Raw genomic sequence first — 14,131 nt, forward strand, 5'->3', positions numbered from 1 at the left:
CAAATGAATCTTAATAATTTGTATGAAATTAGAGACCCACAGAACACCAGAAAAAGCCAATTTAGTTCTTTTAGTGTATCCAATGAAATGAAAACTTATGGTTAATCCTTTTTTCTTAAGTCTCACTTGAAGAAGTCTCATATATTTAAACCCAGAGGTCTGTAAGTATTTTTTGTTCTCACTGACATAGTTGATCTAGACATGAAAGAAGGGGAGAGATGGGAAAGAGTATCAGCGGGAAGGAAAAGAAGACTAAAAATTATTGATTGTCTGCAATGTGAAAGGCCATTTTGTTGGACATGTTTTATATCTTTTTAAAGGTATCCCAAAAATTCTGAAAGGCATGTCTTTATTAACTCTATATTTCTCATGAAGATGATGAGGTTGACTGTTTAATAATTCACCTGAGATCAGATAGGTGGTTGGTGGTGGAATCAAAGATGCCGGTTCTGTTTATTCCAAATATTAAAATACTTTGCACTACGTTATCTTGTACACTCAGAGTTACAATAAATATTCAAATGTCGTTTCCCTCTAGAATGACACAGTTATATTGGACCATGAAGTTTTAGAAGTGGCTCAATCAGTATTTGCTTCCTTTCTTATTTACACATTTTTTAATTCCAACAGCTATTTAATCCAGACTCATGGATTAAATTATCTTTTCATTGTTGGGGATTACTGAACATTCTAAAAAGTAAGGCATGTAAAACAGGGCACATAGAGAAAAAAGCTAATCTAGTAAGTGAAAAGGAGAAAAAGGAATCATTCCTAGGTATATGCTTAAGTATGGTCTTCAAAGTAGCACTATCTAAATTAGTCCTACAATTAATCTCATAAATGTATTTTACTAGATATCTAATAACTACTTAGGGGAAAGAAGGAAAGAAAGTAAAGGCAATTATACCTAAAAAAAAAATTTTAAAGTCAACATCCTTTTTTTTCTTGTATTTTTCCTTGTTTATGTGCTCCCCTACCCACACATCCGCCTCTTCCTTCTCCTCCTCCTCCTTCTTTTTGGTTCAATGGGCAAGTAAGCTTACAGTTTGCAAATCTGTGCCTATATCTTTAAAACCCTTTATTGGCTTTCACACTTTTTAGGCAAGATGATAGCTTTCACTGGTATTATACATCATGATTTGCAGGATCTTTTACATATAATAACATACGTGTCCCCACAAGAGCCTTGGGTTTACAAATTACAGAGAAGTTTGGAATGAGGCTTGTAATATCGCATTATTTAGGGTTAACTCTTATTAGCTGTGTGACCACAAGACTCAGTGCCTTTTTCTTCAATTTCCACAACTGGAAAATAGAAATATAGACATGTAATACCTGTTTCACAAGGTTTTTTTTCTAACGAAGTACAAGCGAACTAACAATTATTATTAATAACTATTATTATCTACCTATTCTAATCAACATTTTAGAATATTCTAAATGAAAGATAGGATTTCTTTTCATATTGTATATCTCAATAAATGAAGCTCGTTCAAACTATTTAACTGATTTCTCACTTCCTAATAGAAATTAGGGTAAGACTTCTCAGCACAGGAATCAGTCACTCTCTGTGATGTTGTGACATTCTTTCTCAATATGGAGTGGGGGTTGCAGGGAGAGGTTGCCGCGAGGAAATCTGAGCCATTTTCCTTGGTTCTCCAACATGAGATTTCATTGTGTGCCTCACTAATAGGTATTAATTTTGTCATTTCCCGTGTGTTTTATACATCCAACTGGAAGCAGAGTTTTATTCCAAAGCACATTAAGCATAATTTTGACTAATGGATTCTTCAGAAAAATCTAATAATGACAGCAGTATGGATATCATATTATAGGTTAGATTTTTTTTCACATAAATCTATGCAGTATGCATAACTTGTCATGTTATCTTACATATAAGCAAAATAAGAGCTAGAGATTCACTGATTTCATGAGTTCATATAAGGCATTTTAACACCAAACATTAGGGTATCTGATAGAGTGTGGGTTCAGTTACTGGCATTTCTAAGTGTAAGTTTCCTTGTTTACAAACTTAGGGATAACATATATATACTTTGTGAGTGGTCATAAGGATTAAACAGAAAACGTAAGAAGAATCTTTCTAGGCACAAAATAGATGTTAAATCAATGTTACTTGTGCTTTCTAATTCCAGATAAATGAAAGAAACGGTACCTTTCATTTTAATGGAACACTAAATATATATCACTAAAAAATTAAGCTATGATAATGCTTTTTAAAAAAGTAATATGATTTAAAAAAATACTGCTTTTTTGGCCCAAGAACCTTTACTTATGATTTTGTCCTTGATGTATATTTCTCAAAATTGGTGTTTATAATGATATCTGCTCTCACAGTTTATAAATTACCACTTTATTAGAATCTAAAATAATCCCCCAAAGGTCATTTTGACTATAGTAACCTCAGGTAGCAATAAAATTCACATGAAGTAAATTTCCTCTTTTTGGGGAAAACCAGTTTGTAAAAGATACAGTAAAGCAATTCGTTCTGTGAAAGAAGCAACAACATACTCAGGTTAAAAATGCACTGTGTTTTGAACCAAACATAAAAAGTGTAAAATATCATTCTGAGTTCCCTTGGCAAGATGTGACTGGATGATTCAAAGATAAAAGGTGCAAATGGCTTATAAAAGTGCTCAAAGTCATTACTGAACATCAAAGAAATATTGCTAAAAATATTTTAATTTAAAATGAATCAGAAACTTCAAAACTAAATTTTACTTAAAATGCACATGAGTGTGGAATTTTTTAAAAAAGTAATGGTGAAAAGTGAACATTAGTAATGTGAGAGACTGGGTTTTTAAAAATTTCAGTATAAAGGATTTTGGTAAAGGCAAACCTAGATTTAATCCAATCTTGCCAATATTAGGTATGAGATTGTTGTATCCAGGCAGAGAGGGCTATGAGACATCACAAAACAAAGTAAAGAGCATCGGGTCATGATCCTGGCCTTGACCTCTGCAGCCACATGCCTTTGTGTAGTTCTGTGCTATCCTGAGTTCAATTTCCTCATCTAGGTAATGAGAAGAATTATAATACCTGCTCTACTTCCTTCCTACAGAGTGGATGTCAGAATCAAAGGAATAGATATTAAAGTACATTGTGAACTTTAAAACATTCCACAAATGCTAGGTATGGATTGTACACAGCAATTAAATAGCACCATAGGTTGAAAAGTAATAATACATTTCCAGATTTGATTAAAACAAACAAAAAAATAGTTGTCTCTCTTTGGAAAGCCATGTGTATTATCGATTATTTATTGTTTTGGTTATTATCTATTGATATATAACAGACCATTCCAAAATTTACTGGATTAATTTATTTTGTCATGATTCTGTTGCTTAGCAGCATGAGCTGAATTCAGTTAGGCAGTTCTGCTGTTTTTAGAGTTATTTATGCAACTGCAGTCATCTAGTCACTGAACTGGGACTAGATGGTAAACAAATGATCTTACTCATGTTTCTGATTGTTGGTGTTGACTGTCAGCTGGTTCATCTTAGGGCCTTAGTGTAGAGGGTCCTTTTTGTTCCATGTGGTCTCTCATCCTCTAGGGGCTAGATTATGCCTCCTCATGTTGCAGTTTCAACATAGTTCCAAAAGGGTGAGAATAGAAATTATAAAGTCTCCTGGAACCTAAGCTCAGAAGTCCTCTATCCTTATTCCTACCACACTTTACTGGTCAAATTAAGTCAAAGGTCAGCTGAAAGTTAAGGACTGTTAGACTTCACTTCTTTTTATTTTTAATTTAATTTTAAGTTCTGGGATATGTGTGCAGGATGTGCAGGTTTGTTACATAGGTAAATGTGTGCACAGGTGGCCTGCTGCACCCATCAACCCATAAATCACCTAGGTGTTAAGCCCACATGAATTAACTATTTATCCTGGTGCTTTTCCTCCTCCTGCCCCCTGACAGGCCCCAGTGTGTGTTACCCCCCTTCCTGTGTCCATGTGTTCTCATTGTTCAGCTCTCACTTATAAGTGAGAACATGTGGTGTTTGGTTTTCTGTTCCTGTGTCAGTTTGCTGAAGATAATGGCTTCCAGCTCCATCCATGTCTCTGCAAAGGACATGATCTTGTTCCTTTTTGTGGCTGCATAGTATTGCATGGTGTATATGTACCACATTTTCTTTATCCAGTCTATCATTGATGGACATTTGGTTTGATTCCATTATACTTCACTTCTTGATGGGGAGAGTGGCAAAGTGACATTGCTAAGGAGCATGCCCACAATTATGGGAAAAAAGGCTGTGGCCATCCTCCTCTACAATTTACCACACCATCAATTTGATGTTTGATTTCCAATTAAACTATTTGTATAGGAAGGAAACTCCTATGAGGAAGCCTCAATTGCAATTCCCAAAGACAAAGTCACATTTTCAACAGAGACATTTCATAAAGAATGGTGAGTCAATAACAAGGAATCCACTGGAATCCTGTGAAGGAGTCCATGTAACAATTACAGGAATGTTAGGAAAAGACAAGATAGAAGACACAGTCAAGGATAGAGAAAGGTATTTCAGGATTACATATCAAAAACCAGAAGAAAAGTTTAGAAATCACAATAAAGGGCATCACTGAAAAGAATTTTGGAGGATCAGAGAATATACATATTAGCTGGCTAAACCAGTACCAAGTAGGATTGAATAGGATGGAAATCAGGATATATGTAACATAATCTCTAAAGATATTATGAACAGGTGTTGGATTTGAGCAGGTGTTGGACCATTTCAAATGCTCCAGTATTCTAAGTTGTGTGAGGACATATAGGGTCATACAGCCTGAGTTAATTGGGATATGACAAATTGAAAAACACTGGCCAAAAGAAAAAACTAGATTCAGAGATTTGAAAAACTACACAGGAATGGAAGAGAATTCTACAAGAAGCATTTCCTAGGGTGATCTGAATAATTCTCCCAGTTGGTATCTTTTTAGCCCAACAATATTTTATGTACCAATTATTTATCAACATGCATTCAAAAATATTTATTTAGTACTTATAATGTTTTAAAAGCCATATTTGGCTGGGTGCGGTGTCTCACGCCTGTAATCCCAGCACTTTGGGAGGCTGAAGCGGGTGGATCACAAGTTCAGGAAATCGAGACCATCCTGGCGAACACGGTGAAACCTCGTTTCTACTAAAAATACAAAAAATTAGCTGGGTGTGGTGGCAGGTGCCTGTAGTCCCAGCTACTTGAGAGGCTGAGGCAGGAGAATGGTGTGAACCTGGAAGGCGGAGGTTGCAGTGAGCTGAGATCGCACCACTGCACTCCAACCTGAGCGACAGAGTCAGACTTTGTCTCAAAAAAAAAGAATAAAAGCCATACTTGTTACAGGGGATACAAGGTCAAACAAGGTATATTCTTTACCCTTCAAGGGTCTACAGACATTGTCAACGCAAATGATAAGTTATAATAACACAAAGTCTAGGAGTCATTGCAAAGTGTCATTGATAAAATTATAATTAGGGTTAAATAATTGTTACAAACTATGAAATTCTTACTTCATGGTACACATTGTACTAGGCCCTCTATATATTATCATTAGTCTCCAAAAAAATAGCATAGAATATTTATTCTGTTGTATACACACACACACACACACACATCAGGTTATTTAGGCTCATAAGATATAAATGTCGTTTGGTTTCCAAACTATATGTCTTTATTCCAGGGTGCGTAGCCTTTTGACGAGACCATTTGAATCTCACCACTTCTACAAAGCCATTTTGATACCAAAGTATTTTGCACTCAATTATTTTTATAAGGGCACACTTGGATTCACCTTTTAAAAGTTAAACTTTTAGACTTTTGTTATGTAATAAAAAACTGAATGAACATTCTTACCTCATTCTTGAGCCTCATTCCCTCATCTATCCCATCTCTACTATAGAGATGGGATAGGCTGTGGTTAGATAGCCTTTTGTAGATAAATCCGGAATTGTGTTTCCCATCCTTGCTACTAATCTCAGAAATACCATCAATTAATCCCAGATAAGGGGCTGCTTATTCTCTGAAAACTTGCATGTGTCTTATATTGTCTGCATCTCAAATTCTGTGATTTCTTCGACAAGGAAATAATGGTCATATTCATTTACTTTTAATCACTAAGTAGATTTAATGATGTTTCTCATTTGAAAACTGAAAGCAGTGTTTCTCAAGGGGAGGATGGACTTTTTAACATTTCTGAAGGGATAGCATATGTAATTTGCAAGTTTATTTAATATTACACTCTTAAATTTGAAAAGGGAATATTATACTTATTGTTTTTATAATTGTGGGCAATAGAAACTAGAGCACCACACAATCTCTCGCACTGATAGTGGATAAGAAGGTGCTATTGATTCTGAGGAGGCAGGGATTGGGAGAGTAGGATATATTTCCCAAATCAAAGTTTCAGCACAGTGAAAAGAACGAAGATTTTACACAAACACACACACACACACACACACACACACTACATTCTGAAGAAAAACTTGGGAAACAGTCATCTTGTAGAAAGAATGTAGAAAGGATTAGAGACTTAAATGTTAGACCTAATACCATAAAAACCCTAGAAGAAAATCTAGGTAGTACCATTCAGGACATAGGCATGGGCAAGGACTTCATGTCTAAAACACCAAAAGCAACGGCAGCAAAAGCAAAAATTGACAAATGGGATCTAATTAAACTAAAGAGCTTTTGCACAGCAAAAGAAACTACCATCAGAATGAACAGGCAACCTACAGAATGGGAGAAAATTTTTGCAACCTACTCATCTGACAAAGGGCTAATATCCAGAATCTACAAAGAACTCAAACAAATATACAAGAAAAAAAACAAACAACCCCATCAAAAAGTGGGGAAAGGATATGAACAGACATTTCTCAAAAGAAGACATCCATACAGCCAACAGACACATGAAAAAATGCTCATCATCACTCGCCATCAGAGAAATGCAAATCAAAACCACAATGAGATACCATCTCACACCAGTTAGAATGGCAGTCATTAAGAAGTCAGGAAACAACAGATGTTGGAGAGGATGTGGAGAAATAGGAACACTTTTACACCGTTGGTGGGATTGTAAACTAGTTCAACCATTATGGAAAACAGTATGGCGATTCCTCAAGGATCTAGAACTAGATGTACCATATGACCCAGCCATCCCACTACTGGGTATATACCCAAAGGATTATAAATTACTCTACTACAAAGACACATGCACACGTATGTTTATTGCGGCACTATTCACAATAGCAAAGACTTGGAATCAACCCAAATGTCCATCTGTGACAGACTGGATTAAGAAAATGTGGCACATATACACCATGGAATACTATGCAGCCATAAAAAAGGATGAGTTTGCGTCCTTTGTAGGGACATGGATGCAGCTGAAAGCCATCATTCTTAGCAAACTATCACAAGAAGAGAAAACCAAACACCGCATGTTCTCACTCATAGGTGGGAACTGAACAATGAGATCACTTGGACTCGGGAAGGGGAACATCACACACTGGGGCCTATCATGGGGAAGGGGGAGTAGGGAGGGATTGCATTGGGGAGTTATACATGATATAAACGTTATGCACATGTACCCTAGAACTTAAAGTATAATAAAAAAAAAAAAAGAAAGAATGGATATATCTGCTTATCTGCTTTTTGGACGCTTTCTGGTCTGCTGATTGTATTAGAATGAGGATTAGATATTAGGGGTGGGTAGACGATTAGGGTACATTTGAGTCATAATATGGATCTTCATTCTCTTCATTCCTAAACTTTGCAGGAACTCATTCAAAAATCTAACACTGAGTGACATTGTTTGGTTCTGTGTCCCTACCCAAATCTCATGTTAAACTGTAATCCCCACATGCCAGGGGAGGCATCCAGTGAGAGGTGATTCGATCATGGGGGCAGAGTTCCCCATGCTGTTCTTGTGATAGTGAATGAGTTCTTATGAGATCTGATGGTGTAAGAGCGTGGCACTTCCCCACTTGCTCTGTCTCTCCTGCTTCCACGTAAGACGTTCCATGCTTCCCCTTTGTCTTCTGCCATGATTGTAAGTTTCCTGAGGCCTCCCCAATCATGTGGAACTGTTAGTCAATTAAATGTCTCTTCTTTTATTTTTCCTTTTTTTTTTTCCCCTGAGATAGGGTCTGACTCTGTCACCTAGGCTGGAGTGCAGTGGTACAGTCTGAGCTCACTACAACGTCTGCCTCCCAGGTTCAAGTAATTCTCCCACCTCAGCCTCCCAAGTAGCTGGGACTACAGGAACACCACCTGGTTAATTTTTGTATTTTCAGTAGAGACAGAGTTTTGCCATAATGGTCAGGCTGGTATCGAACTCTTGACTTGAAGTAATCCATCCACTTCAGCTTCCCAAAGTGCTGGAATTACAGTTGTAAGCCACCATGCCCAGCCTAAACCTCTTTTCTTTATAAATTTCCCAGTCTCAGGTAGTTCTTTATAGCAGTGTGACAATGGACTAATAGATCAAGAATATAGAAAGCTGCCTTTGACTTATGGTGAAAGGCCCATTTGGTGAATAAGAAACCTTCAACTAACTTTTCATAAGTGCAAATTTATATGTTCTTAGTTTATTATAAGCTGGATAAAAAAACTTTTAGATTTTAGTTCTCATTTGTAAGGTTATGCTTGAAAACATTTTAATACAGACTGTATTTCTGAGATTTTCCATCCCACAAATGGTTAACATGAGAAAAAGTTTCTTCACCCTTGGTGGGTTGTGAAACAAGCAATTTTCCTGCTGAGAGGCTCTCCACAATCGGTTTTGAATCGCCAACAGTTATGCTGGCCTCCAGTTCAAAGGTTTTATGTAAGCAGGGAGATTGGTGACAATCTGAAAAAAATCAAATATTATGGAGCAAATATTTTGTCTTGCCAAAATATAGCAACCATTTATTAACTATCTACTTCTTTGCTTTTTATTGAAGAAAATATGTATGAGACTTCTGAATTTAAAAAGCTCATGGTTATTATAATATAGTATGCATTTAAGATAATATGTGTGAAACATATAACAAAATACTCATTAAAGGTCCTGTAACTATTACTATTAATATAATACTTGTCACTGAAACAATATGCACATAAAGATTGCTATGGTATTATTTTTAAAAAGCTTTTTCTCCTATAAGGATATCTTCTTATTAAGGGAAATTAGGAATTATTTTCTCTACACTTGACCACTTGACAGTAATTTTTTTCACTTATGTAATATGATGTAACCAAATATTATAATCTCCAAGGGACTGGCTGAGTTGTACTGTTGTACTGTAATAATGTGATAATAAATGTGTTTAAAAGAAAGGAATCAGAGTCTGATAATTTATTTTGCACATTGATCATCATCTGTTATGTATTTCCCTGGAGCTAAAATGGATGGAGGGAGGGGAAAATTTGGCCACTGGAGACAACAAAAGATCATAAGAATTCAGCAAACTTTGAAAACCACTTATTCAAGAAGAAAATACAACCTTGTAAAGGAAACAATAGTCTCTTTAATTTAAAATACTATGAAATGAAAATATTATAAAGAGACAGTAATGTATCCAAATCTCTACCATATAATAGCTGTAACAGATGCTTTCAGTAGATACTGCCTTCTCCGCTTATGCCCACCTCCTTCCAGTTTCCGTTTACCTGGTTGTGTAGGCACTAGCTGCTAAAGGCACACACCTATATCCTCTGTTGGACTGCCATGGTTTTACACCTTGGTTTTCAGGAGATGCACAGGAGGCAGGTAGCCTCAGATTCATGATACAGAGGTGTGATAGCTTAGCCCTTGCGTCAGTTCGTTCTGACACTGCTATGAAGAAATGCCAGAGACTGAATAATTTATGAAGGAAAGAGGTTTAGTTGACTTACAGTTCTGCATGGCTGGGGAGGTCTCAGGAAACTTGCAATCATGGTGGAAGGTGAAGGAGAAACAAGCACCTTCTTCACAGGGCGGCAGAATGAAGTGAGTGCAAGCAGGGGAAATGCCAGATGCTTATAAAACCATCAGATCTCATGAGAACTCACTCATTATCATGAAAACGGCATGAGGAAACTGCCCACATGGTCCAATTACCTTTACCTGGTCCCACCCTTGACAGGTGGGAATTATGGGGATTACAATTCAAAGTGAGATTTGGGTGAGGACACGGAGCCAAATAATATTAGCCTCTTGCCTTTAGGCAGGGCAGCCTCTGTGACACAATCTAGCTCAAGAAGTCCATATAAAATCAGGAGACCAGACTTCTAAAAGCTCTTTTTTTTGCCTTAGCTATTCCCCTACCTTATCTTGCTGTTTTCAAACCTTATAGTTTTCCCTTAAGAGCAATTCCTCAAAAGATTGTCCCTCAAAAAATACTTGTATAAGAATCCCTATTTTATACTCAGCTTGTAAAGCACCTGGCTAAAGACAATTACCAATATCACATACTTATTCTACTGTGCAGGCAACAATTTGTTATTTTTAGTGATAAGGCTGTGTTTTCTAGAACTGTTAATCTACCTTGACATTGCTAAATAGACATCCATATTCATTTGTCACCACTTATTGGTTGTTTTATTCCTTATATTTATTAATTTCTCTAATAGATATTTTCATCAATAGAGATTCTACAATTTGGAGCAAACATATTTGCATAAGAGGAAAAGCTAAATGCTGAAGTTGTCAATTTTTGCCTAGCAAAGAATTTGAGTACAGTGGAGAGAGTATGGGATTTGGAGCCAGAAAGACTTAGGTGTTAATCCTGGCTGTTCAATCACTTATTAGCCATGTAACCTTGGTCTAATCACATCGATTTTCTGAGCCTCCGTTTAATTTCATGGAATCACGATGTCAGTGCCATTTCATTGTTGTGATGAGTAACGTCATGATAATGTAGATTAAATACTTGGACTAGATAATGTAGATTAAATACTTGGACTAGTGCCTGGCACACAGCAGTTGCTCAGTGAATGTTATTTTTGGCAATGAAAAATGGTTTAAATACAGATGTGAGCAAATCAGTTAATTAAGCCTGAGTTTATCACTCGCTCTGTTTCCAACTTTCCTAACTGATGATGGGTGCCTCCTTTAGTAGCATTCAAACAGTGCCTATTTAGCCTGAACTCCAATGTACACATAAATATCCTAAGTGGAGCCAGGCACTCCAACTGATGAAATGGAAAAGAAAATAGTGGTACAGTCTAGACCAAAAGAAGTTTTAAACCAGTGATGTATGGGGAAATCTGTCATTCAAATAAGTTTTAACCAACAAAGTAATGACAAAGAAAAATAAGACATCTTAGCTAACACTAAACACTGTAGGAGTCTACCTAAAGTCTAGATGTGGCTTCTTTTGAAAAAGCACAAGTCTTTATTCCTATGTAACAATGCTGGGCAAGAACCAAGTAAAGCCTTTTGTTTCTTTGGGTAGAACATATGCCCTCTAGTTTTTCATTTAGGATAACCATATGATTTATCACAAAATTAGGGTACATTGAAAATGATAGGCGTAATGTCGATAATTATGCCAGAACAACGGGCATACATCAGATCTGGCTCTAGGCAAATTGAGACAAAAGCCACCATAGCCAGAGTGCCATCCACTCCCTAATGCTTCTCAGAGTCAGTCACTGTACTGTATAATATGTCTTGCACCTGTAGGTACTGTGGAACTGTCTTTAAGAGCATCTGGGTTTTTTAGTGAGTCTGGAAATCAGTCAATTAATTTCTTGCATTCTGCATTTTCATAAGTGAATTTCTACTAACTAAAAAGTACTTCTAATGAAGTCTGACTAGTATATCCAGGAAGATATACAGTGTTCAAATAGTTATGTTTTTCTCTACAGCTTTCTTTGAGTTCAAAATACTTATATATTTAGAAGATTTTTTAGAGACTTGGACATAAGGAAAGCAGTGACAAAAAATAACTCAGTTTCAAAATTACTGGGATGTCAATAAATTTCTACAAGTCAACGAGGGTTGTGAATTTTGTTTGGAGAAAACATTTGCTGTGCATAGTGAAGCATATTTTCCAAGGAGCAATTGATGATTGGTGACCAGAGAAAAATGACACATATGTAAGATAGAGTTGGAGGCATGAAAACGACCAGCTTAAGAGAGAAACAATGCAAGCCTATTTAAAATGGACAGCAGGCTTTGCAATCTGTTGCACTGGAGTTTTGGGGACTTACCACAGACAGTGTTTGTTATTGCAGAACGTTTTGTTTCCCAGGAGGAAGGAAGATTAACCAAAAGAAATACAACATTAAAAAAAATACACAGATGATACAGCAGAATAAAGTCCTAGACTATAAACCACAAATGGCTCAATATATTTGTTTGGGAATTATTGGAGAGGCCCACCATCTAATGCTTCCATCCTAAGGATGTTTATTGAAAGAGAAGATTGAGCAAGCTTGCACTGAATTTTCGGCAAAGTTCCCACTAACACTCCCCACAATCCTGACCCTCTTGTGGCTTCTTGGTCTTCTGGGAATTTTTTTTGGCATATTTTACCTCTTCCTAAAATCTGGCTTGCCTGTGGAATGTGTGTCAAGAAGCAGGCCTTATTTACTCATTGAGAAACTGGCCACTAGTGAGGAGTTGAGTATACCTGATGAGAAGAAAGGAGGAAGGGCCACATGCCCACCCACCCATCACACAGATGGCAATGCACCATTTTGTTTTTAACATCACAATAGAAACCACATGGAAGGCAGATAGGCTAATTGATCCTTTACCTAAAAGTCTTCTTTGCATCCCCCAAAGTCCTTCATATTCAGAGATGCTTGAAATTCTTATCTCTCCCTTGAGATGACAGTCCCTAGGATTATTTTAAAACATTTCTGTTCTTTATTTCAACCACAATAGAGATGGTTAACTTGGGGTGTGAATAATGTTTTCTATGACATTTAACCTAGTTTCATAACTCAGTAATTACTTCCATTCTTATTTAGTCTTCCTGAAAGAGCAATTCTATGAAAGAAGGATTAAAGTATAAAACATTTAAAATAGGCCTATTTCATGCAAATGATAATGTTTGATGCCGGGAGTTAGTAGATATTTTTCCTTCAGATCCACATTTTGTTGTTTCAAATACCATTATAATGAAACCTAGAGGAATTCATCAGTTGACACTCCTATATGTGTTTAGTGGCCACTCTCATGCTGTACTTCATATTGCTCCCCACAAATATAACAATAATAGCAATAATAACAAAAACAAATATACTGGAAAGGAAAACATAATGATGTTGAAAATTCTAACTTACAAAAGTAATAATTTTACACTGACTAGCTTATTATTGGCCCCTATCATATCATGTTATTGTGCAGTCATTATGATAATAGTTGATATTTATTGTGGGCTTACTTTGTAGCTGATGGCTAAGTAAGCATTTTACACATATCTGTACACTTAATTTATATAGCAACCTTTGAAGTTAGTACTCATAATATCTATTTTACAGATTTTAAATTGTGATTTACAGAAGTAAGCAATTTATTTCAGGTCATGTAGCTTACCATTGACCGAGCAAAGACTGCAAATCTTACAAGTGCCTGACATTTAAGTCCAGGTTTTTCAATCAGTGCTATATTTCTTCTACCTTTCTTAGCCAAAGACACATTCTTTTAAGTGCTTTTCCACTCTAATTTTAACTTCAACTAAATTCAACTAACATTTATTGAGCCCTTTCAGTGTTCCAGACATATATCCAAGATATGTGTCTTCACAGCAGTATTTTTGCCTTTCTATCTTCAGTTCCCTCAAGGTAAATAAAGATAACAATACCCACTGTCATGCTTCTGAGTCCAAGCCAAGCCATCGCATCCCCTGTGACTTGCACGTCTGCCCAGATGGCCTGAAGTAACTGAAGAATCACAAAAGAAGTGAAAATGCCCTGCCCTGCCTTAACTGATGATGTTCCACCACAAAAGAAGTGAAAATGGCCAGTCCTTGCCTTAAGTGATGATATTACCTTGGGAAAGTTCTTTTCCTGCTTCATCCTGGCTCAAAAAGCTACCCCACTGAGCACCTTGTGACTCCCACTCCTGCCCGCCAGAGAACAGCCCCCCTTTGACTGTAATTTTCCTTTACCTAACCAAATCCTATAAAACAGCACCACCCATATCTCCC

General features: G+C 36.5%; 1 pseudogene across 1 annotated transcript in view; it reads right to left on the reverse strand.

The window, feature by feature from the left end:
• LOC117090837 overlaps positions 1 to 9,775 on the reverse strand; it is a 28,146-nt pseudogene extending 18,371 nt beyond the window's left edge. The window contains exon 1 of the transcript XR_004440142.1: positions 9,660 to 9,775. The product of XR_004440142.1 is annotated as a frataxin, mitochondrial-like (transcript). The remainder of the gene's footprint in view (positions 1 to 9,659) is intronic.
• Positions 9,776 to 14,131: the final 4,356 nt, after the last annotated feature.

Source organism: Trachypithecus francoisi, unplaced genomic scaffold (assembly GCF_009764315.1).
Source record: "Trachypithecus francoisi isolate TF-2019V2 unplaced genomic scaffold, Tfra_2.0 Lachesis_group11, whole genome shotgun sequence".
NCBI lineage: Eukaryota > Metazoa > Chordata > Mammalia > Primates > Cercopithecidae > Trachypithecus > Trachypithecus francoisi.